Source organism: Erigeron canadensis, chromosome 7, assembly GCF_010389155.1.
Source record: "Erigeron canadensis isolate Cc75 chromosome 7, C_canadensis_v1, whole genome shotgun sequence".
Taxonomy (NCBI): Eukaryota; Viridiplantae; Streptophyta; class Magnoliopsida; order Asterales; family Asteraceae; genus Erigeron; species Erigeron canadensis.
Window position 1 is genome coordinate 2401765 of NC_057767.1, and position 24113 is coordinate 2425877.

Below are 24113 nucleotides of genomic sequence, written 5' to 3' on the forward strand. Positions count from 1 at the left end.
TTCGAATTTACCAAACTAACTATACTGCTAACTATACTTAGTTCTGTGGGCCCGTCGCTGGAAAGTCTTAGTGTTTTTACAAAAAAGTCTTGTATATCGTAGTAGATCATGATGGTGGTGTGTAACTTACGAAAATCAATGGTCCTTTTTTGGACTTTTTTTAGTTGGTTTCAAATTATCTTTCCCATATATATATATATATATATATATATATATATATATGTTTAAGAGTCCTTTTCACGCACCCATTATGCATATCTAGTTTGTATGTTTACATGAGAGAGGTCGAATCCATATTCATGTCTTGCTCTTTGACATCAGGGGAGATGACTTGAGTGAAGAATTTACTTATTCAAGGCTTCTTTCAGAGGGGGATGATAATAATGCCTATTGTGACGATGATGATGATCTGCAAATGGATGACTACGGTTCCCGCAAAGTGCATCCGGATGCTGATGCTACCGGCAGCTCTTATCTTCACAACACCTATGAGTCGAGGTGCTCCCTACAGCTTGACAACAAAGAGGAACACGATGTTATCGACGAAAATGAAGCCTCCTCGTCTTTATATGCTGCACAAGGCATTGATGTTGAACCTGTGGATTTCGAGAATAATGGAGACCTATGGCTGGCTCCTGAACCAGAAGACGAAGAAGATGAGAGAGAAGCACTATTATATGATGATGACGATGACGGTGGACAGGATAACGGGGATGCTGTGGGAGAGTGGGGGTATAGTAATTCCAGGAGTGGAGAGTTCCGCAACAGGGATAGGTCAAATGAGGAGCACAAGAAAGCTATGAAGAGTGTAGTTGATGGACACTTTAGGGCTCTAGTTTCTCAGCTATTGCAGGTTGAGAACCTAGGCGTAGGTGATGAAAACGATAAAGATAACTGGCTTGAAATAATCACATCTCTGTCATGGGAAGCTGCATCATTGCTTAAACCTGACACGAGCAAAAGTGGTGGGATGGACCCTGGAGGTTATGTGAAGATCAAATGTTTAGCTTCTGGACGTCCTTCTGACAGGTAACGTTAGACATTTGTACTCGTAACTAACACCCTGTAATGAGCACTTTTTACCTACAATGTCACCATTGTCAAGTACTATCACATAGCCAGCTTAATCGCCGCCAAACTATGGGTGAGCTTATGCATTAAGTCTATACTACTAATTTTTATTTGGTTTAGCTCTAAGTCGGTTGCATTTTTAAGTCGTTATTGACTGTCTTAGAAATTTAGTCGAACTATAACTTCTAATATACTTGTGACATTCTATGTCATTGAAGTAGGTCATGTCATTGTTGATGGTTCGTCTCATTTTCCTCTATCAGGAGATACTATGCTTGTCATACCTGTTTATTCTGTTAGTGATCTTATAGGGTTCTTAAGTAGGAGATGGTATCACTTGGAAAATAGTAGCTCGCTTAAGGACTCCTTTTTGGATATTTTTCTTTGCACCTTTCCTCCATTATATTGTTGTTTACTAGAGTTTGCTTTAGTATGTAGGTTATAGTATCAGTGGTAATGTTGTTGCCAGGGTGGTAGGAGATAGTGTTTCTCTTAAAAGAAAATAAGGGGATAGAGGACAAGTTTGGATAGTTGTTCAAATATTGACATTACATTCTTATTAGGTTTTGCAAGAAAGGGGTAACCTACACTATGTAAGTATACTGTTTCAAAATCAAATATTGGTCAAGGGGTATATTTGAGATATCGGTTATCACGGTGGGATATCGGTAATGTTAATGTTATGCAATATATATCTATATATATACATGTATGTATAATAACTAATACCTAGTGGAAATATCAAAAGTCAAGCTTAAAAGTGGACATATTTGATAGAATTGGTGTTAATACTTTCCAAAATTAGTGTTTACTAGATTTTAGACCCGTGTTCAACACTGGACACGAGGTTTACGATATTATCAATATTAGATCTTCATACTTTTAAGTCATAAAAGCTTATAATTTTGAAGAAATACGGTTCTAAGTGTTATATTTGTAGTACAATAATCATATGTTAATTTGTCACTGTAATGATTAGCCTAGACATATTGATGGAATTGTTTATCGTAGTCATTCCACAAGCCACATGCTATATATAATAATTTCTCCATTATAGAATACTTTGAAACCAGTTATACTCATAATGTGATATTATTATGAAAGATAATTAAGAATTAAAATATAAACATATTTGTGATCATGTACTTGACATTCAAGTATATGTATTTAATCATGATGCGCGTCCATAACACGCATAGGTTTATTTTCAATCACTTGTTCTATGATAATATGATAACAATTAGGATTGTTTTTATATTCTTTGATAACAATTAGAACTCTTGATTTGAGTGACAACTGTAACATTAAACATTAATATGTAAAACTAATATATAAAAAGGAGAAAATTATGTACCTTTTTTTTTATTGAGAGATAAAATTAATCTTGAATGTAATTTATATTGATTTGGATTTATGATTCAAGTAACCCTTTGTTGTAAATCGTGTTTGAGATATTTATCTAGAGTTCACATTGTATTTATATCAAATATTAGACTAAATATTAATATTTATAATTATAAAATCTAATATAATATTTGTTAATAAGTCGTTAGGTTTTAAAATAATTTTTTGTAGAAAATATTTCATATGTTAAATGTTTTTTTAATTTAATTAAATGATTGTAAATTTTAAAAAATTTTCTTAAGTGGATGGCTATAAATAAATATAAATTAAGTATTCAGGGCTAAAAAGTGTAAATTATTGATAGAAAATAAAAAAGTGTAAATTAATGAGACTTTTTCTACAAATTAATATAAATACTAATATAATAATATATTTGGATAATGATTATTAGGATTTTTAATTTTTAGTTTATCTAAATGATGACATCATCAAAAGTCAATTTGATGAAATTAAGCGATGTGATTGGTTAATAAGTCATCAGTTCAACTGTCTTATAGTATATATTAAGATTAAGATTAAGATTATGTTTTGCTCAAGCATGGACCAAAAACCAAAAAGCAAAACTATCCCACCAAAATTTGGTATTATATATTGACGGATACCTGTAATCACCGATAATATCAGGAAATAAATTTGGAATGAAATTCTGAAAGAGGGCTGAAAACTGAAATCCTACCGAAATTGACTACACAGCACCTAAATGAAACTAAATGCCATTAGAAGTTGAGATCTTCGGACTGCATTTTATATACCGAAGGTAACATATGCCTTTTGGATATTTATAACTTCGCATTGTGAAAATGTGAACTGACTAAATAAAACGTATATACGTAGATGGTGCTTCCAATGGTTATCTCTCATTTTATCCCCCTCACCCTTTCTTATATGAGGTTTTCTTGCCTTCTTTTTATCTTCTTTGAATGTTTCGTGGGTTTCAGCATGGTGGTGAAAGGAGTTGTTTGCAAGAAAAATGTTGCTCATAGACGAATGACATCAAGAATAGAGAAGCCACGATTTTTGATTCTTGGAGGGGCCCTTGAGTATCAGCGAGTTTCTAACCTTCTATCAAGTTTTGATTCTCTATTGCAACAGGTTGCAGTTTTTCTCGTCACCGTTTTTTATTCTATTAAGTTACCACTTGGTGAACCCCATTTTTTGTTTACCGTCTTTGGTAATTTACTTTTCAGGAAATGGATCATCTAAAGATGGCAGTGGCAAAGATAGATGCACACCAGCCTGATGTTCTTCTGGTAGAGAAATCAGTGTCACGTTATGCGCAAGAATACCTTCTGGCGAAAGACATATCCCTTGTTTTGAATATTAAAAGGCCACTGCTGGAGCGAATAGCTCGCTGCACTGGTGCTCAGATAGTTCCTTCGATCGATCATCTTTCATCTCAGAAATTGGGATACTGCGATACATTTCATGTTGAGAAGTTTCTAGAAGAACATGGAACTGCAGGCCAGGGTGGGAAGAAGCTGGTCAAGACATTGATGTACTTTGAAGGCTGGCCAAAGAACATGGAATACATTTTCAGATATTACTGTAAGTCATTTGCCATTCAATAAATATATAAAACAGTTGAAGTTTCTATATGCATGTAATACATTTTTTAATTTAATTTTCAGATATTACTGAGAGGTGCGAGTGGTGATGAACTGAAGAAAGTGAAGCATGTGGTTCAGTATGGTGTATTTGCAGCCTATCACCTAGCCTTGGAGACCTCTTTTCTTGCTGATGAAGGAGCTTCACTTCCAGAACTTCCCTTGAATTCTCCACTAACCGTTGCACTTCCTGAAAAGGCATTAAGTATTGAGCGGTCAATTTCAACAATACCTGGTTTTACTGTTCCCTTGAAAGACACTGAACAACGAGGAACAAACAGTCTCCCCATGTCAGACGTGTTCTCTTCTATAATGAGCCAGAAGTCACAAACGACGCTGTTGCCAGATGGATCTAATACTCATAATCATCAAAATGGACCCCTGACTTCCATTCTTGTCAGTTCTGCTGTGTTTTCAAAATCGGATGTTTCAGATGTTAATGAAGCTGAGCCTTCTTCTATTAGTGAACATCTGGAGATGGGTACATTAGAAGCAAAGGATTCCCCTGAAGCAATTACTTCTAATGGATTTGAGCACCCCAGGGTACAAGGTGATTTGCTAGAAAGTTCAAAAACTAGTGATGGAACTGAAAATCTTGACCGCTTCTTGGATGGAACGAATGGTTCGAAGGAAGATTTTCCTCCAACACCATCAGATAATCAGAGCATACTGGTATCCTTGTCATCACGATGCGTGTGGAAAGGGACTGTTTGTGAAAGGTCCCATCTCTTTCGCATTAAATACTATGGAAATTTTGATAAACCATTGGGACGATTTCTTCGAGATAATTTGTTTGATCAAGTAAGCTGAAATTGTGTATCAACTTATGTGATTCTGATAGTACAAGTTGCATTTTGAAATTACAGAAATTGTGTTTATTTGGCAGGCTTATAGATGTCCTTCATGTGAAATGCCTTCGGAGGCACAGGTACAGTGCTACACCCATAGACAAGGCACCCTCACCATATCGGTAAAGAAGCTGACTGAAGTACTCTTACCAGGAGAAAAAGATGGTAAGATCTGGATGTGGCACAGGTGCTTAAGGTGTCCACGGGTTAATGGTTTTCCTCCTGCAACCCGAAGAATTGTGATGTCAGATGCAGCTTGGGGCTTATCGTTTGGCAAGTTTTTGGAGCTTAGTTTTTCTAACCATGCTGCCGCTAGTAGGGTTGCAAACTGTGGTCATTCTCTGTATCGTGACTGTCTCCGCTTTTATGGGTATTTTTCAATCGTGCACATTAATAAATGTTACTTTCTACAGAAGTTTTAGAGTGGACGTGCATGATTTACTTTTTTATGTTATAACTACAGGTGTGGCAAAATGGTCGCCTGCTTCCGCTATGCATCAATCAGTGTTCATTCAGTTTACCTTCCTCCTGCCAAACTTGTTTTCAGGAATGGGAATCAGGAGTGGATACAAAATGAAGTGAATGAGGTTTAATTATCAGTACAAGTATCTGATTTTGATTGCATCAACTAAAATATGTTCTCTAATGATATGCATGGGCAGGTTGTTACGCGGGCTGAGCTATTATTTTCAGAAATTCTTAATGCCCTGACCCAGATGGCAGAGAAGAAACTTGGGAAGAGTTCAGTTAATAGTAGCCCGTGTATGCCACAGTCAAGACGTTATATAGCATATCTGGAAGAGATGTTACAGAAAGAGAAAGCAGAATTTGAGGTCACCTATGTTTTATTTATATTTTACTTTCGCATCATGCAAAGTGTCGGTATATGAGGTTAACCAGAAAAGACAAGCCAGAACGATATAAAACTGTGATATTTTTGCAGGAGTCACTTGAAAAGATTTTACACCAGAAGGACATGATTGATATTTTTGAGATTAACCGATTGAGAAGACAACTGCTCTTCCAATCTTACGTGTGGGACCACCGATTGGTATATGCAGCTAGTGTTATGAGTAACAGTCCTCGAGATGATCTGACTGACTTCAAATGTGAAAACATGGATAAACCAAATGAGTCACTTGTTGATTCAGATGTAGGCGAGACTGTTGCTAAAAAGCAAATTCAGTCTGAAGTGTTGGATAAAAAAACTCAACTGGTTGTAGATTCAAGTCCTAAAGAAGAAAATGAGGTTAGTTTTGAAAAATTTGATCCACTAATAGGCAATACAAGTGTCCCTAGGGCTGTTTCTGAAGGGCAGCTGTCTGTCATGGCAAGTTTGTCGGATACCTTAGACGCTGCCTGGACGGGTAATCACCTAGGATCTGAGCTAATAGATTCAGATGATAAGGGAGATCATGGTGAAGACCATACATCATCAGTTCCATCTCCTGCATCATCTACAAGAGGTTCTGAAAGCATAGAAGATTCGTCGAGTTGGTTTAGCATGCCATTTTTAAACTTCTATCGCTCTTTGAATAAAAACTTGTTACCAAGTTCTCAGAAACTGGAGACGCTCAATGATTATAGGCCAGTCTACATCCCATCCTATCGTGACTCAGAACCCCAGGGTGGAGCGCGACTTCTTCTAGCCGTGGGGATCAATGACACGGTTGTTCCAGTGTATGATGATGAGCCCACAAGTATTATATCCTATGCATTGCTCTCGCATGATTATGTTTCCCAGATGTCTGGTGAACTAAAAGACGGGGAATCAATTTTTTCGTCACAATCTGCTGACTCAGCAATGTTTCAGTCATTCACCAATTTTGACTCAGCAGTGGAACTGAGAGTCTATTATCTATGTCAGGATCTCGTGGGTCCTTTGTTTTAGACCCGTTGTCATACGCAAAGGCTTTGCATGCTAGAATTGAGTTTGCAGATGAAGGAGCTCTTAGTAAAGTCAAATACACTGTGACTTGTTACTATGCAAAACGGTTTGAAGCATTAAGAAGGATTTGTTGCCCTTGTGAATTAGATTATATAAGGTCTCTTAGTCGTTGTAACAAGTGGGGTGCCCAAGGAGGTAAGAGTAATGTTTTCTTTGCAAAAACATTAGATGATCGGTTCATAATCAAGCAGGTTACAAAGACAGAGCTGGAGTCGTTTATCAAGTTTGCTCCTGCATATTTCAAGTATCTGTCTGAGTCGATTGGTACTGGAAGCCCTACTCTGTACATTTATGCGATTTGACCAAATTCTCCCCTTCTATAAATATCATGTAATTCATCTTTGGGAATCTGGAAACATCATTTGAGGCCTTGAGGGCAAAGAGGCCTATTAGTTTAAACTAGCCTATTACCTGCACAATGTGGCAGCAAAAATAAGGAGATAGATTGGAGTGAGATTTTTTATGGTAGTATGTTTTTTGCGTGGGTTGTGTTGGTTCATGTATGGTGAATCGGGTGGAAAGTGTAAGTCACCAAAAAGTGGCGGAATGCCCTCGAAGGGGAAAAGTATAAGAGGGGTGTTTGGTTACTAGGATATGGAATGCAGGGTTAGATTACAGCTACAATCCTTAATTTTAAGGCCATTGACTTAATATTTGGGAGGGCCCATAAGATCTTCCCAGATAAAAATTAATTCAGGGAATTAAACTTGACCAAATTTCATCCTGGCATATTATTTGGACCTTTTGATGAATAATTGCGTTTACATTGGTGTGCGGCACTTTAACTTTTTGGAATTTTGTGTATAGGTGAGTAAGCAAATGAAAGGAGGGAAAGAAACCAAAATGGATGTGCTGGTTATGGAGAATCTTTTGTATGGAAGGAATTTGACACGGCTTTACGATCTTAAAGGATCTTCGAGGTCACGGTATAATCCTGATTCCAGTGGGAGTAATAAGGTTCTACTGGATCAGAACTTGATTGAAGCAATGCCAACATCTCCAATATTTGTTGGAAACAAAGCGAAACGATTGCTGGAAAGAGCTGTTTGGAATGATACTGCCTTTCTTGCTGTAAGTTTACTTCTTTGGTCAATAGTTGGTGAATTTACATAACTATTGTTGCTTGCAACATACTAACATGTCATAATTGCATAATGTATCTAGTCGATCGATGTGATGGATTATTCGTTGCTGGTTGGGGTAGATGAAGAGAATCATGAACTGGTTTTAGGGATAATCGACTTCATGAGACAGTATACATGAGACAAGCACCTGGAGACATGGGTGAAGACTTCTGGGATTCTTGGTGGCCCGAAAAACGCATCTCCAACTGTGATTTCACCAAAACAGTACAAGAAGAGATTCAGGAAAGCAATGACAACTTATTTTCTAATGGTTCCAGATCAATGGTCTCCTCCTGCTGTTGTAACAACGAAATCACAAACAGATCTTTCTGGGGACAATACTCAAGGCGATGCCGACTGACCGAAGGTTGTATATTTTGAAGATTACTTTTTGAGAGCCAAGTCCTTTTTGTTTTTGCTCTTCCAGATATAGTAGTGTCTATAAAATCATGTTTGAGCTTCAATATGTTCACAAAAAGATAAGAGTGTCATTTGTTGCAAGCAAGATAAAGATAAAATGAAAAAAAAGGCTGTTTGTTAGAAAGCCATGTGGGAGGTAGTTATTAATCAGCCTCTACCCACCCAAACCCAAGAAAGTTTTGTACATCCAAGTGTTTGTTCGTTCTTTGTTGTATGGTTGGTTCAAATATGTATGTATATTCATATTGATAGTCGTTTTGTTACCTGTTGCTGTTATTATTAGTATGCTATATATCTTTGAATGGTAAATATCAATTATTATTGCACATGGATCATTAGAAAGTTCAAGTTGTAAGTAGTAATAAAGACTGCATAAAAAAGTTTAGTTGGTGTCGAGTATCAACTTGGTAGTCGATTGGTGTGAAACAAAAGTTTAGTTGGTGTCGACTATTAATTTGGTAGTTTTGGAATGAAATAAAAGTTTAGTTGGATATAAAATACTACTTATCATAAGAGAGGATACATGCTACCCTCAATTATTACATTACATTACAACGATAAAAAAAAACAAGAATTTCATAACTGCGTGAGACGATATTCACTTGTAACAAAAAATGTAAAGAAGTTAATCGTATTACTTTATTGTACAAGTTAATATGAGAGAAAGAAGTAGTGGTAGGATAGAGAAACAAGTAGTGGTAGGATAGGAGCAGCCTGCATCATCATTTTGAAGATTTCTTTTAAGATAAGTTTGGTATCTAGTTTATATTATCTTAATCAAGTCTTTTGTTAGAGAGCTTTCTTACCCTTAATATTTTATAGGAGAAAAACCTTAATTAAACTGTCTAAAGTCACAACATTTAATTGAAATAAAACTCTATCCTTTCAACAAAACTCGAACCTATGTCTTACATCATTGAAAGACTTGTATGAAATTTATTGTACCATTGAGCTATTTGGCCGTTACTAGCATCACTTTGAAGATAATATATATATATATATATATATATAGAGGAAAGTTATTTTTAATACAAGGATTTGAAAAAGTAAAAAAAATACAAGGTATTTCCTCATTCTTCTTCCTTGTTCCTTCCATCTCTGACCACCACCAGCACCACCACCATGATCAAATCCAACCACCGCCATGATCCTCCGGCGACGGCGACCATCTCCGGCGAGACTTACATATGTGTAAGTAACTTACACATGTGTAAGTACAACTTTATTTTAGCATTTTAGGGTTTAAAATTTCTAGGCTTTTTCCTTCGCGAGAGAACCACCACCCGCTACCATCATCTCCGACCACCCAACCACGGAACCGGCGCCGGCATCAAGGGCTTCGCCCGTACCGTAGCAAACCGTCACCATCTCTTGGATCGCCGCCCATCAAATCCATACGATTCCCATATGCGTCCCTTGACGGTCAGCTTAGAACGGATGAGGGCCTCTGGCCCGTACCGTATCTACCCGAAAATGAACTTGATTCTCACCGGAAAGTTAACTTACACATGTGTAAGTTGTACTTACACATGTGTAAGTCTCGCCGGAGATGGTTGCCATCGCCAGAAGATCATGGTGGTGGTCGGAGACGATGGTGGTGGTGGTGGTGGTCGGAGATGGAAGGAACAAACATGTATAAGTTAACTTACACATGTACTTTTTGTACCTTTTTAAATACTTGTACTATAAATAACTCACCTCTATATATATATGTATATATATATATGTCTTGAAAAATATAATAAAGTTTGTTTCATTTTAATGTATTTAATTTCAAAGATTTTACAAGTGAATTTTAATACCGCCTCGTTTATCGATTTAAAAGTCATATTTTGACGTATTAAGTCTTTCTTTCACAACTTAGACCGTAAATAATTTTGTTTGTGAAACACCTCTAAAACCTTATCTATTCATATATTTTACATCAAGTATTATATAACACAAACAAAAGTATTCACGTTCAAAGTTAAACATATAAAAAAAACCCCAAAATGTCAAACTAGGATATTTATATTGGGACGGAAGAGTAGTATAATTGGTAGTATATCTTAATTCACTAACATAACAAAAAAGAAATCATTTATTAAACTTTATTCAAATACTTTTAAGAGAAAAATGTGATTTTATCAACTAAAATTATAATAATTTGACTTTAATAGGGAGCACTCGTACTACTTAAAGAAAGAAAATCTAACTCGTTAAAACGGTTTATTGTGAGACGATACGTAAACAGTTGTATATACTCTTGAAATCAACTATAAAAATAAAACACAAAAAACCAACTAAACACTATAACCCTACTATAACCCTCCAGTTTTAAATCCATAAGAAACTAAAAAGAAAAAGTTTAAAATGAATAATATATTACAATGATGTCCTTGCAAACTATGTTTAATAATATATTACAATGAGGGCAGATTTGTCATTTTGCAAAGGTAATGGACATTTCTTTTAGAATCATGTCATTTTGGCAAGAATGTTTGGTATTAAAAAAGAGGTAGTCTTTCCCATCAACTCTTTTCTTTTCTTATGAGAAAAAAATTCAAGAATACAATTTTTCATTTTTTCTCTTCTATTCTTTGCCTTTCTCTCTAAATAAAAACTCAAGAATGGAGTGTAAAAGATATAATACACTTACCCCATTTTTTATTTCATATACTGCAATTAGTGTACATCTGATGATGGGTCAAGGACTGTTGGAAACGGTATCTCTATTAGATTTTGCATTGGTTTATGAGCAGGAAATAACCTCCGGAGTACAACGTTCCGTGACCTTTTCAAGATGTAGAAGGATAAAGGCAGCTATATCTAAAATGCTGCACAAGAAATGATAATAATATCTCAATGGGAGCGTAGTTGGTCAAGTCCCCCATCCACGCCTGTAGAACTACACCAACTCCAAGAGCTATTGCCAAGCATCCAATATCTTAACTTTACATATACAAGTGACTCATGGGCTTAGGCTTGAGATCAAGGTTATTTACTGTGATGTCCATGAAACAAAAGTTGAGTGATGCCAAGTATGGCTTGAAGCATTGAAGCTTCCCATGGAATAGACTGTGCCCCTTGAAGACTAACATACTTGGATAGAGACTCGAGATGGATCTTCTACCCACCAGAGATTTACTTATCCGCAGGAACATTCCAATACCATCCACGATCAACCGTTTGTGTAACATCCAGGAAGAAACCTCACAACGCTTTTTCAAAGCATGCTCCTTCGCAGATGCTTAGTGAACTCGCCTTATATCATTGAGTTAGATTCTGTTACAAACCTACCTATGCTAGAGTTCTATTCGAGGTACACTAAGATCCTTTGATTAATCCCAAGAAATCGAGATATTTTATCCTTATAATCTTCTCCCACAGGTGGACCATATGGAAAATCCGGAATGAATGCATCTTCTCCAACAAAGTCCCATCAATTCGATATGCCAAGAAAGAACTCAAATCCAATAGCTTCCTTTGCAGGGATGGAGCCCGAATGTTTCTTACGAGGGGGCAAATTTAAGAGTCGTTTATATTAATCTAAAAATACATTATTTAGAAAAAATAGGTTCTGGCTTGAGAATAGAAAAACAGATCCTGACTTGAGAATAAAAATACATTATCTAAATCAATGATGTATAATTTAGTTTATACATTTCTTTTCTATATGACTAATGTCATTACTTTTATAATAAAATTTAGAAAAAAAAAAAAGGTTTTTACATACCGCTATATTTATCAATGTACTATGTATTTACTTTAAAAAAAAACACTTTTTATTCCGCTTTTCTTTTTCTACCTTATTAAAGATATAAATAATTCAAGATTTTAAATATTTTTTTAATCTAGCTAGGCTCTCGCTAGTTTCGATAGGGAAAAAAAAAATAATATAAATACGTTTTGTATTTGCATATATTGTTGTGTTTATTATAAGGATTAGAATATTAAAAGTTAGATTTAATTTTAACCGGTCAAAGTAGATTCAATTTAAAATTTTTTTTATACTTATATCTAAAGGAATGAAGAAAGAAACAAAAGAGTCAATTGACAAGCCCCATCAGTCAGTTAGTCACATTTTTCACTTACCAACAAAACTCTTCTTTTCATGGCTACCCTCGCTCTCTCTGTCATCCACTGTGTCACATACTCCGCATATACAGTATATAATACTCTAAATTTTGGTACCATCTTCATCTTCAAATACGAGTACTGAATATAAGTGAACTAGTGTGTGTGATATATATGGATCATGAGAGTAGCATCAGCTGAGTACATAAACACTTTGCTGGTCAAAACTAAAAATAAAGGCTGCTTAAAACTTTGTTTTTAAAAAAATAAAATAAAAGTGAGCAGCAACAAGGAATGAGAAAGGGAAATCCATTTGTGGAGGATGATACCAGAAGCAACAACTCATTTCCACTACTTCCAATAGCTACCAAATTACATGGACCTCCTGCTGCTTATAACAAGAGACATAATGTGGAAGCTCCATCTACACCGGGCCGACCCGTTTTCAGCTTCAGCATTAATAATAATGGGCCGTCAAAGAAGTTGGTTCCTTGTTCTTCTTCTAAATGGAATGATGCCGAAAAATGGCTTGTTGTTTCTCATGACACCGACACTACTCAAAAAAATCATCATCATCATCTTATTAATGGTTTTGTTTCCAGAAAGTCTACTACTAGTAATCATCATCATCATCATCAGATAACATCACCATAGCAAAACGTTTCAACCTTTAAAGACCATCATCATAACTTAACTGCCTCAGACTCCTGCTTTAATGTTGTGAAAGGTATATATATTTAACCCCCCTTTTTTTCTTTATCAACCCTGCTTCCTTGATGCAAAATGGACTGTAAATTCGATCTTGAAAGGAAATGAAATACATGCATGCATAATATATTCCAGTATTCAAGATATATTTAAAACATCTTTAAATTACCACCATAATTTTCTAGTCTAGTACGTACGTGTTTCCGGACGGAATCAGGATTGGAAGTAACCCGTAGCACAAAAGTATTTATCACTAGACTTATATCTGGCGTAAAATAGCGATAATGACTAGATTGTTATGATTTTTAGTGATCTTCAAGGATTTTAGGCTATTTTTAAACATTTTTGGCATTTTGCTAGTCACATTTACCATTTGGTTGCACAAGTATGTCTTTTTATGAGCTTTATTGCCAGGATAATCTTTCGAAAGTTTAGAGTTAGTTACATTAACAGGTATCCTATATCTATTTGACCCGTACCATCAATAAAGAATACATAATTCTCAAAGAAAATTACACTACATATATCTAGCAAAGGCGTAGCACGGGCTACCTGTACATCCTATGTGGTTCCGCCCATGCGTGTTTCAAGCTAGCTTTCTTTTGGCATTGATAAATACTAGTGAAACGGACACGGTTTCCCCCCTGATTAAAGTGTACATTTATGTAGACATTCCGAGACCCTAAAACCTTACTATAGTTAATTATTATAAATGTAAGAGTGCTTTTTGTGAGATCGACTTGATTCCAGATTATAACTCTGTTTGCAGATAAATTTACAGATAAGTTAGATCAAGAGCCCAATTTGTTGATGAAAGTACCTGCAGATGAATGTTTGGAGCCACCGAGTGAAAGCTTCTTGTTCAAAGAGGAGGCTGCTGCTTCTGTTGCTGCAAGCAGAGACATTGGGACAGAAATGACTCCGCTTGGAAGCTCCGCCACTTCAAGATGCCCAACTCCCTTCAGAACCATGTCCCCCCCGCGCCACAATACCCCTGCAACCCGATCCGGCCCAATGGACATGGGGGCAGAATCATTAATACAAGACTCCTGCCATTAGCGAAGCTAAGACTAGCAGAGACACCATTTGATTCTTCAAACTGGAGTACTAGGGAGGAGGAAGAAGAGGATTTATCCAAGAGCCTTAGACACTTTCAGATGAACTATCAATGTCGAAAAAGTATTTCAGAATCTGGAGCTCGTGCATGGGAGAAAGAAGAAGAAAAGACCAAGTGTTGTCTAAGGTGAATCTCTGGTAGAAATTTGCAGTGTAATGTCCCAGAATACGGGCCGATACATTGGGTTGGATATTGAGTTCTAAAGGGTTTAAACGAAAACCTATCATATTTTAACACAGAGTCGAAATGGGTCAGGCATGTTTGGGTTGACCCACAAAAATCTCTTTTGTTCATTTGTGATTAAAACACAAATTTGTTAGTGTTTATAAAAGCATAACATTTTTCTAGAAAATGACCCACAAACACTTCTCAATCCATTGTGACCTCTAGACAGTATTGAAAAATGTGATTGCAGATTGCTTTAAGAAAAAAAAAAAAAAGGTTGAATTGGGTGTTTCGGTGTTTAGGCACCAAAGGGAAGAAGCAAATATTCAAGCTTGGGTGGACCTCCAAAATGCTAAAGCAGAAGCTGAATCAAGAAAGCTTGAGGTAAAAATCTCAACTTTTTGTTTGTAGCTTAAAAATACTACTCGTATTAAATTAAAGGGAAATGATATATCCTTTGAAAGCTAGCCTAAAAATTTCCCACTTGTCATCATTATATATAATAATTAGGAACATTTTTAGATTATTTTCTTGCTTTCCAATGGTTTCCTATATAAATGTTGGCAAGGAGGGTGCAGATATACTATACATACATACAGAAAGGTCCAAAAGAACTTGGTTCAAAGATTGCAATTTACAATGCCATGTGAAAGCGCTACTATTTATATAGTGGTCTTACTATGGGATTTGTAATTCAAGATTTACAGCAAACAATATGTAGTATACCACCAAGTGTTAGCATGCAAACAAAAATCACATAGAAAGAATACACACACATATAATTTTATCATCTTGAAATTAAAGCTAAATTAGAAGTTGATTTAAGAAAGTTATTTTAAAGGTGGAGGTTCAAAAGATGAGATCAAAATCTGAGGAGAAGATGATGAGAAAGATGGCGGATGTTCATAGAAAAGCCGAGGAATTAAGAGCAGCAGCAGAGCTTGAGCACACGGAGCAAATGCACAAGGCCAAGGAACAAGCGAATAAGACCATACGACACCTAAACGTGCATTTCTCTGGCTGTTTTTGTAGTTGCTTTCCTTGTAACACTAATATTAATCATTCAAATTAACTTTTTTTTTTCTTTGCAAAGTGAGTTTCGATTTAGACGTGTTAGAGTCAATTTTAACCAGATATTTTAAGACCTTCAACCACCTCATCATAAAAGATACCTTTAAGATGAGAAACTCAAAACTTGAACCCGAGACCTTGGGTAACTCACCCTGAGACCCACATAGTATATTAGAAGATATCCCTGACCATAGAGGTTTAAGATAGTGGTTATCACTCAAATTAACTGTTTATTTGTTTATGATGGGTAGTTGAGAGAAGTACATATTCTAAAAAAAAGGTAATTGGATGGGAACCCCCTGATCCCATGTACCATTTGGTACCCACTAATCCCTTAGCCAGGCTAGTGTCTAGGTGGATCTCAACCACTTAATAATCCCCTGATTATCTCAAGTTTCGCCTTTGGCAAGACTCGAACCCAGGTTCTCCCCCGAAAGTGGCGGGTGGTGGCCACTAGGTGTAACATCCCAATATTTTAAGGTAATAGAAAATTAACTTTTTTTGTAGTTTTGACATTAAATTAAATTCCTCGTATTTTGTTTTGAGTTAAGGGGTTAAGTTAGTTGGAACTCTAGTGGCTAGGGGTATTATACCCACAAAATTAATTATGGGACGTGGCCATCAGGGAAAAGCCAACCACTTAGTTTTGTGACACATATATTTCCCACCATAATTCTCTATAACAAATTTCTTCCACTACTCCTTTAATTCTTCTTGAATCTTCAATCCAACTTCACCCTCATGCAATTGAAGCTTCAAAACTCAAACTAAAAAATCTTAATCTTTGAACAATAACAATAATTTTCACCAATTGCTTTAGAAATTGAAATTGAGGGTTTGTGTGGATGTGGTGGTGGCCGAAAATTTTAGGAAGAAAAGGGGAAGAATTGTGATTTGAAAACCCTAATCCTTTGTCCTTCACTATTGAGCTATTGATTTCTATAACCCTAGTTTTATTTGTCATTGAAAAATTAGGGTTCTTAACCTTATGAATTTTGGGGATTTTTGTTACTAGAGATTTTTACAGCAAACCCTAATTGAATTTATTGAAAATTATAGTTGCTTGAGAAAGGTATTTTGATTATGAAAAACCCCATATTAAGAACCCATGTTTGTGGTGTTTGGCTAGAAATTATGACATGAAGTCTTATCATGAGAATTTGGTTTTGGAAAAGTTGTGAGTAGCCAAACACCATAATGTGAGAATTGATGAATGCAAGTAGATGTTTGTAAGGAAGTTGGGTTATAGAACTCATAGATGTTTATGTGTTGATTTGTGCATAGGTGTTGAAGATTAATTTGTTGAGCTTGTTAGCCTTATAGTGTCAAGTAGCCAAATTGAGGTGAGTGTATATGCATATAATCGCTAGCTGGAAAATTTCCACTCTCAACTGCCGTAAAAGGTCCTATTCCAAAATAGAGAATAGGGCATGGAAGCTTTTTGCTATTAGAGGAGAGTTTTTACTGCAAGGTAGGAAGGGGGATTACGCGACTTACAATTCATTTCCTTAACCCCGAAATAGCTAGTGATTAAGTACGTATTCTATAATATTGAATCTTTCATACGGATTGTATAGTATCAAAATCAACATAGACACGGGCCCAATCCCATGAGAAAAAAATAACAAATTCCATTTTAAAAACCGAAACCACGATCATCCAGAAATCTATTTTTATAAATTCACATTTCTAATACCCATACGTGATGCACGGTTAATATAATTTATTTTACAACTAGTGCTCAGGCTCATCCAATGGACAAGCAGTTTCAAATTATATTAATTAAAATTTAAAAAATCGGAATTCAAGTATATTAAATTCCTATGACCAATAAAACAATTTAATTAATACGAAAACTACATAAAGAGACATATGAAAGTTAACTTCATATAAATATTGATTTCAGGTTACCATTTTTTTTAAACTTTAGTTAAATAAAAAATTTGGAGTTTGATCAAATTGTGTGATTTGATTGATTAAGGCGACATAGCCCCTCTCGAATCGGTGCTTTGATTGATTAAGTTGCATTACAGTTTAATTACCAAAAAAGGCCAGAAAGGGAAGCCAGAGAATAGTAGCCAACCCCAACCATCTATGAACCTTGCCATAGTAAAGTTTTTGGCCTCATTTCTATCTTTAATTACACCCCATCCTTTCCATGTTACTCTCTTTGATGTATCCGGCCCATGCCCGTTGTTTTGGTATTCTCGATAATACAGAGTGTCCAGTGCAAAATCCCCTCCCAAGGTACCATCCTTTACTTTTTATCACATCACTTTGATGTACGCATCACCACCGTTCTTGAAAACTCCTTCCAGCCTTCCTAGGTAGGTTGGAAGTTCCCTTGAGCCGGTTTTAGGTCATCGGTGGCAGATATATTGCATTTATGATCACGATGCATGTGTTCTGGTTACGGTCTGTTCGTCCTTGAGCTGTCCACATGTCCTTTGCCCAGGTTTGGCTTACGGGCCAGGATGTCGCAGAATTGGAATACAACCGCAGCATTGCCGAAAATAAAATCAACAGTGTCGATCACCAAACAGTTGGTGTAGAACTGACGATTGGAATGGACATAAAGCGTATCTTGGTAGCCTTCCATGCCACATTTATGAAATGCGGATAAATCTGCGTTTACACGTAATGCCACCGCTTGATGCCCGGATGGCCATGCTGTATTTTGAAATGTAATATCTCGTGCCAAGAATCCCCCACCCAACACCGCTGTGTGATCGAGTAGGCATGCAATAATGTATGTTAGCCCATTTACTTATATAATAAATTACAGAGTATCCGCTTCTGTTTTTTTTTTTTTTTAAGAACAAATTTTGCTAATAAAAAAATAAAGATAAAATGATTATGAAGCTTATATTTTTCGTATAAGTGAGGAAACTAGCTACCAACGGTTGCAGAGGCAGGTCGTAATTAACCTTGGGAACGTTTTTGGGTGATCTAGTGTTGATATGGAAATTAAAAAACGTCAGTTTTAGTTTACAGCGTTGGCAAGCAGCAACTATGTACACATTATTTATTTTTTATCTAAGATAGAAGTTTTAATCCTTGATAAACATCAAACTTTTAACATAATATGATAGTCATGAGAAGAAAATCATGATGATGGAGATGAGTGAAGCAAACCGATCGAAAAGCTCTTATTTGAAGAACAGTCTGCCAAATTTACAATTTACAAACCAAGACGTTAGGGAAACCCCCACACTTGCAACAGTATCCAGTCTTGGTTGGATAACCTCTGGGCCTCTGTAGTATTCTTAATCACACCCCAACCTGTCCACGTGACCCTGTTAGCCGTATCGGCCCCTGGCCCCTGGCCCCGTGTTTTTGTACTCTCGATAATACAAAGTGTCAAGAGCGAAATCCCCATCCCAAGGGTACCATCCTGCGGGGTTGATCACGTCACTGATGGTCGATTGCATCTTTTTTGCATGCTTTTGGTGTTGGATAACTGAACTCATGTACTGTAATCTCTTAGAAAATGAATTAATGTAAATGAGGCCGTCTAAACATGTTTCCTGGTTGGTGATGGTGGTACTTAGGTGAGTTATGAGGTTGTCGTCTTTCTGGTGAAGAAGAGATTCCTTTTTCCCGAGGAGCTCTTATATCGCCATGTCAAGATCTTCTAGAGTTGAGGCTCCCATCTCTAAGCACTCATGAAGAGCCAGTTAAGTGAGATCATTGGCTACTGTTGTTGCAGTGATCAACAGCTTCTCTATTATTTGCAAGTTTGCTAATCGGATGGCATCCTTTGTTTTATTAAGGGATAATGACATACGAATGTAACCACTTATGACAAAATGGTTACGTAATGTAGTAACCTACTCAGGTGGCTATGTAATGTATGCACCTATGTTTTTTGGCTATATCATGTAAAATATGTACGGACCTTACATAGTATAGCAAAAAAAAAATACATAGGTCTTTACATTGATTGACCCAAATAAAAAGGTCATTACATAGTATAGCCAAAAAAACATAGGTGGATACGTTACATAGCCACTTGAGTAGATTACTACATTACATAACCATTTTGTCATAAGTGGTTACATTCATATGCCATATGGCTAGTTGGATTACCTCCACTTTTGTTGAGACCCTTTGGGTAGTGGAGAACATAGATGAGTAGCATATGTCTGGATATAAAGTGACCGTACATGCGGACTTGATGATGGCTGGCGGCATGTCATAATTTGAAGTTCCATGGACATGCTGCAGGGAAGTTATTATTAGTACCCAAGCAAAAAGACTTAAAAGTTTCATGTATGTTAAATTAATATTCCTAAATGCTAACAGATAAATTAAGGGAGAACAACCAATGAACTATTGAGAACTAAAAGTTTCATAAATGATGGTTTATAGTTTCATTAATTAGGTCTTGTATTTATACTAATTGATATTGGGTTCGTGTGGGCTTCGGCCTTAATCAAAGATTAGGCCCGAAATCAACAATAACCAATCTACCTCGTGCTGACGTCAGCACGAGGGTAATCCCATGTACTGATGACGTCAACACGAGGGACGTGCCCTTGGTTCTTTATTTGGCTTCGTTTGGCTCGTACATAACATCCAATCATCGTTTAAGTGTTCTACGACACTTATAAACCTTGATTCTATGTTCTTGTACCTGCAAAACAATATACAACACACAAACACAATATAAAACACAAACATATATAATATTGAAATTCAAACATAATCATTAAATACCAACACAAGTTCTTATTCAAATGATTACAAACATAGTTCCTAAAACGTAAAACAATAATCAAATCTATGTTGCGATTGTCACAACGAATCTGCATCTACACTCCACCACGTTGACTTGTAGCACGAGTATTAACCATTTTGTCTACAACCAAATGACGATGATTAGAGATGAATAGAGTGAGAACAAAGAGATTAAGGCTACTTATCATAAATTTCAGCAACATATAAACACATTCATGCCTCAATTTACACTCTCACTCAGTCCCAAACAAAGCATTTTATTCCAATGGCTAAGCATACCTACTTAAGCCCTACATGTCCTCTATCGGTTTAAGTCCAATTCCTATGGTAAACCTATAGTTCTTGGTTCACTTAAACCATTTCTTTGATACCAACTTGTAACACCCGTCATTTGAAAACTTGGATTTAAAAAAACTTTGCCAAACGGCGTTTAAAATAAGCGGAAAGGATCACTTATAAAAATCTGCCCCATCCGTAACGGACGATACCTTTGAAATTGGTGTTACTCATAAGCATCATCAAAATAATAAAAGTAAATCCAAGTATTGGCACCAACATAAATGCCCATTAATACAATTCTGAAACGTAAACAAAATAGCCGTAACAATAGGCTAAAAGGAAGTCTAAGCATTTAATGTCTTTGCTAAACTTCTTTATTCATCTACCGAAGTCTCACAAAGCTAATCTTCACCTAGCTCAAACTTGATTATCCTGAAGGCACAACATTTTCAAAGAACAAGTGTTAGCTAATAAATTAGCTAAGTAAGATAACATAGATTTGAAAACGTTTGCCAATTAGTTATATTAACAAAACCAGCGTTTAAGTTAATATCACATACATACATATCAACATAACATACACTTTAGGTTCAGCATATCCTAAAATGTGCCTACACTTTCTTTCTTTATCTTTCTTTCTTTATTTCTTTGCCAAGACATAGGCTAAGTGACTTACGCCACTTACATAGGGATGTGGGGTTGTGTGTAGGCGGTCATAGACCATACATGGAGTCCTCATACCCGACATGATGGGTAAACCAAAAGGTGGTCCATCGGCGTCGTTAAGGAAAGACAAAGTCATTTCCAACTGAATAAACCGTTTATGCCTTTACGCATTGGTGGTTAGTTAATCCACCCAGAATAAACAAACGTAACTATGCCACAAGGAGCAACTCAAGTGACCACGTACGCCCTAGCTGTTCAATAATCGATGGTTGTTCATTTTAGACACTTTTTTTGTTATAAAACCCATCAATGATCTGATATTTTGTTATTTACATCCTCATTCCGCGGTTGTTCAATACTCGACACACCCACCTGTTCAATATAGAGAAGAATGTATGGTATAACATCTTTTGATTGCACAAACTCCTTTGTTATTTGAAAGTATATGTTGGTGATGATAAATGGTGATGATAGTTGATCATGATATAGATATTGTAGATAAATAGATCGAGATTTGCAGTCAAATAGAAAAGAGAATATAAAGTCTGTATGTATGTATATGTTAGTCTACATGTATATATGTTTGTGATAATGGAAGGGTATTATTGTCTAATTGATAAGAAAATATAAAACTGGGTATATATGTAATTAAATTTTCTGGGTGGGGATATATGTAATTTAGGTAGTGAATTTGGGGATATATGCAATTTTCAATAATCATAGTAAACCAATGATAGCAAAGCTGTGGTATCATCCATTCATCTATGAGACATATTTAGATATGTAAAAAGTATCTTACAATACTATTAAAGGAGATTCCACCATGACCTAAGCATATGTTGTTGTCAAGAATTTAGATATGCCACGTTAGTCATTTTAGCTTAAAGTTAATCGTTTGTGACATCACCTTTAGTTATGTATCTTAGTTAAGGATTTAGTTTGGTTCTAACTATGTTGTTAGCAAGTACTTTCTTTCTTGCAGGAACATTTTGCAGGAGTTTTGGAGAGTAGAATGACAAAATTGCAGGAGGATTATACACGTTTTCCATGCAGAAAATTGGTCAAGCCGAATTAGTCTTCCCAATAATTCAAAATTTAGTTTCTTTTCCTTAAACCAATACATAATTTTATCTTTTAATTGTACTAATCTTCAAAAGATGGTCTATCAAATCATAATACTTCTGGTGGTTTCCAAGACAAATCCTGTGAAAGAAGATAATCAAATACTCCATTCTTCTTGTATACTCCTCATTCTCTAAAATAAAAAAAAATTACAGATCTCCTTATTCTTTCTCTACTTCTTATTTCTTTTTGAATCTTTTAATTCTCTTTCTCTTATAATCACTATCTTAATCTTTAGCCCCAAAACCCTAATACTTTTTGTTGATTGTTACAGATCAGATGAACGACGGTGAAGCTTGTCTCTCATCAGATCCACAACGCGGACCTCATCTCCGATCAGCTCCGATGTTCTATGCTCGTGTTTAGCTGGTGTTGGTAGGTTGCTACCGGTGGTGATACATCATTCTAAAGCCTTCTTGAAAAATCAGGTAACTTAACCCATGAAAATTTTGGATTTCGGTTTAGTTGTATTTGGGTGTGTTTGGTCGTTACTTAATTTTAATGTATTCTTCTCTCATTAAAAATCATCCTTTTGTTTCTGTAGGATGATTAATGTCTGGTTTTGATGTGGGATGTTGATGGTGTTAAATACTTGGCGGATGAACATGGATCATTTTTCGATTTTTAGAGAGTTTTTGATTTTGGAAGATGAAGATAATGAAAAGGTAATGTTTTTCAGTCTATGTGTTTTTTGTTTTTTAATCTAAGTTTCTTTGCTTAGTCTGTAGATATAATCTTGATTAACAATCTTGTGTTGGTATCTATAATAAAATTGCTCAAAAGGGTTGTTACCAATCTTTTTTCTAAAGTGAACATTTATATTTGTTATATTTATTTTTCATTTAGATTTGTTACTTGTCGTAGCTTTTGTATCTTAGATTACCAGAACATAATATATAGTTCTTTTTATATAGCTTTTCTGTTGAACCCTTTTATCTATAGATGAATATGAAAGTCTGTCTGCAATGTTTTTTATTGCCCATTAAACTTCTCGGCAAAATTCCATAAAGTTTGTTTTATATTAATTTTGACCTTTGTTTTGTGAAGTAGTTGAAGCACTATGTTTATCAGGTCTGTTTTCTCGGTGTCATTTCATTTCAGTTTGGGTTCATCTTCAGATTTTGCTACGGGTTTCACTCAGAAATGATTGTTGTTAGCTTGTAGTCAAGGATAGTTGTGTGTGTTTGGTTTGTTTCATACTTTCTTAGACCATCTCCATTCTTCAATGGTTGAGTTTATGGGTTTTGATTTTGTTTAACCTATTAATGTTGTATGTGTGAATGTTTTATTTCTTTTTTTTTTAGCTCTAAATCTGCAAATGTTTGTGTATTTTAGGTATGAAGATGATGATCAGAAGGTATGTTTCATTTGAATCAAGAAATGAGGTATGAGATTACACAAGTTATTTTTTTTAAATCCTATTAAGTATTACTTTTCACAGTTAATGTGTTATTGAGGTTTTTATTAAGCTCTTTATTATCTCTTGGTGTTTCAGGGTTAAATTCTTTTGTGTTGTTGATAATGGAAGTGGCAAGAAAAAAAGAATGAATGGTGTATGTATTCTATGGAGTGTGACTTTCTTAGCAAAACAGAAAACGACCATTTTTATATTGATTGCTGCAGGTTTAGCTTTTTTGAATCAAAGGATGGAAATAATTCGGTTACTACAGTAGGTATTCTTCCACTCTTTGATTCAGATGCTTATAATATCGGAACTCTTCTTAGTGAAGGGTAATGAGTTTTATTATTAATCCTTCTCAGATCTGAGTT

General features: G+C 35.6%; 1 long non-coding RNA gene and 3 pseudogenes across 1 annotated transcript; 3 read left to right on the top strand and 1 right to left on the bottom strand.

Annotated features, from left to right (window-relative positions):
- Positions 1-8648, top strand: part of LOC122607177 — a 9661-nt pseudogene extending 1013 nt beyond the window's left edge.
- A 4121-nt stretch (positions 8649-12769) lies between these two features.
- LOC122607181 lies at positions 12770-15537 on the top strand (annotated as a pseudogene).
- Positions 15538-17380: 1843 nt separating this feature from the next.
- On the bottom strand, positions 17381-18915 carry LOC122607183 (annotated as a pseudogene).
- Positions 18916-22497: 3582 nt separating this feature from the next.
- Positions 22498-23729, top strand: LOC122606612. The gene is made up of 3 exons (XR_006324960.1): positions 22498-22771; positions 22888-23008; positions 23679-23729. It is a non-coding gene; the product is annotated as an uncharacterized LOC122606612 (long non-coding RNA).
- Positions 23730-24113: the final 384 nt, after the last annotated feature.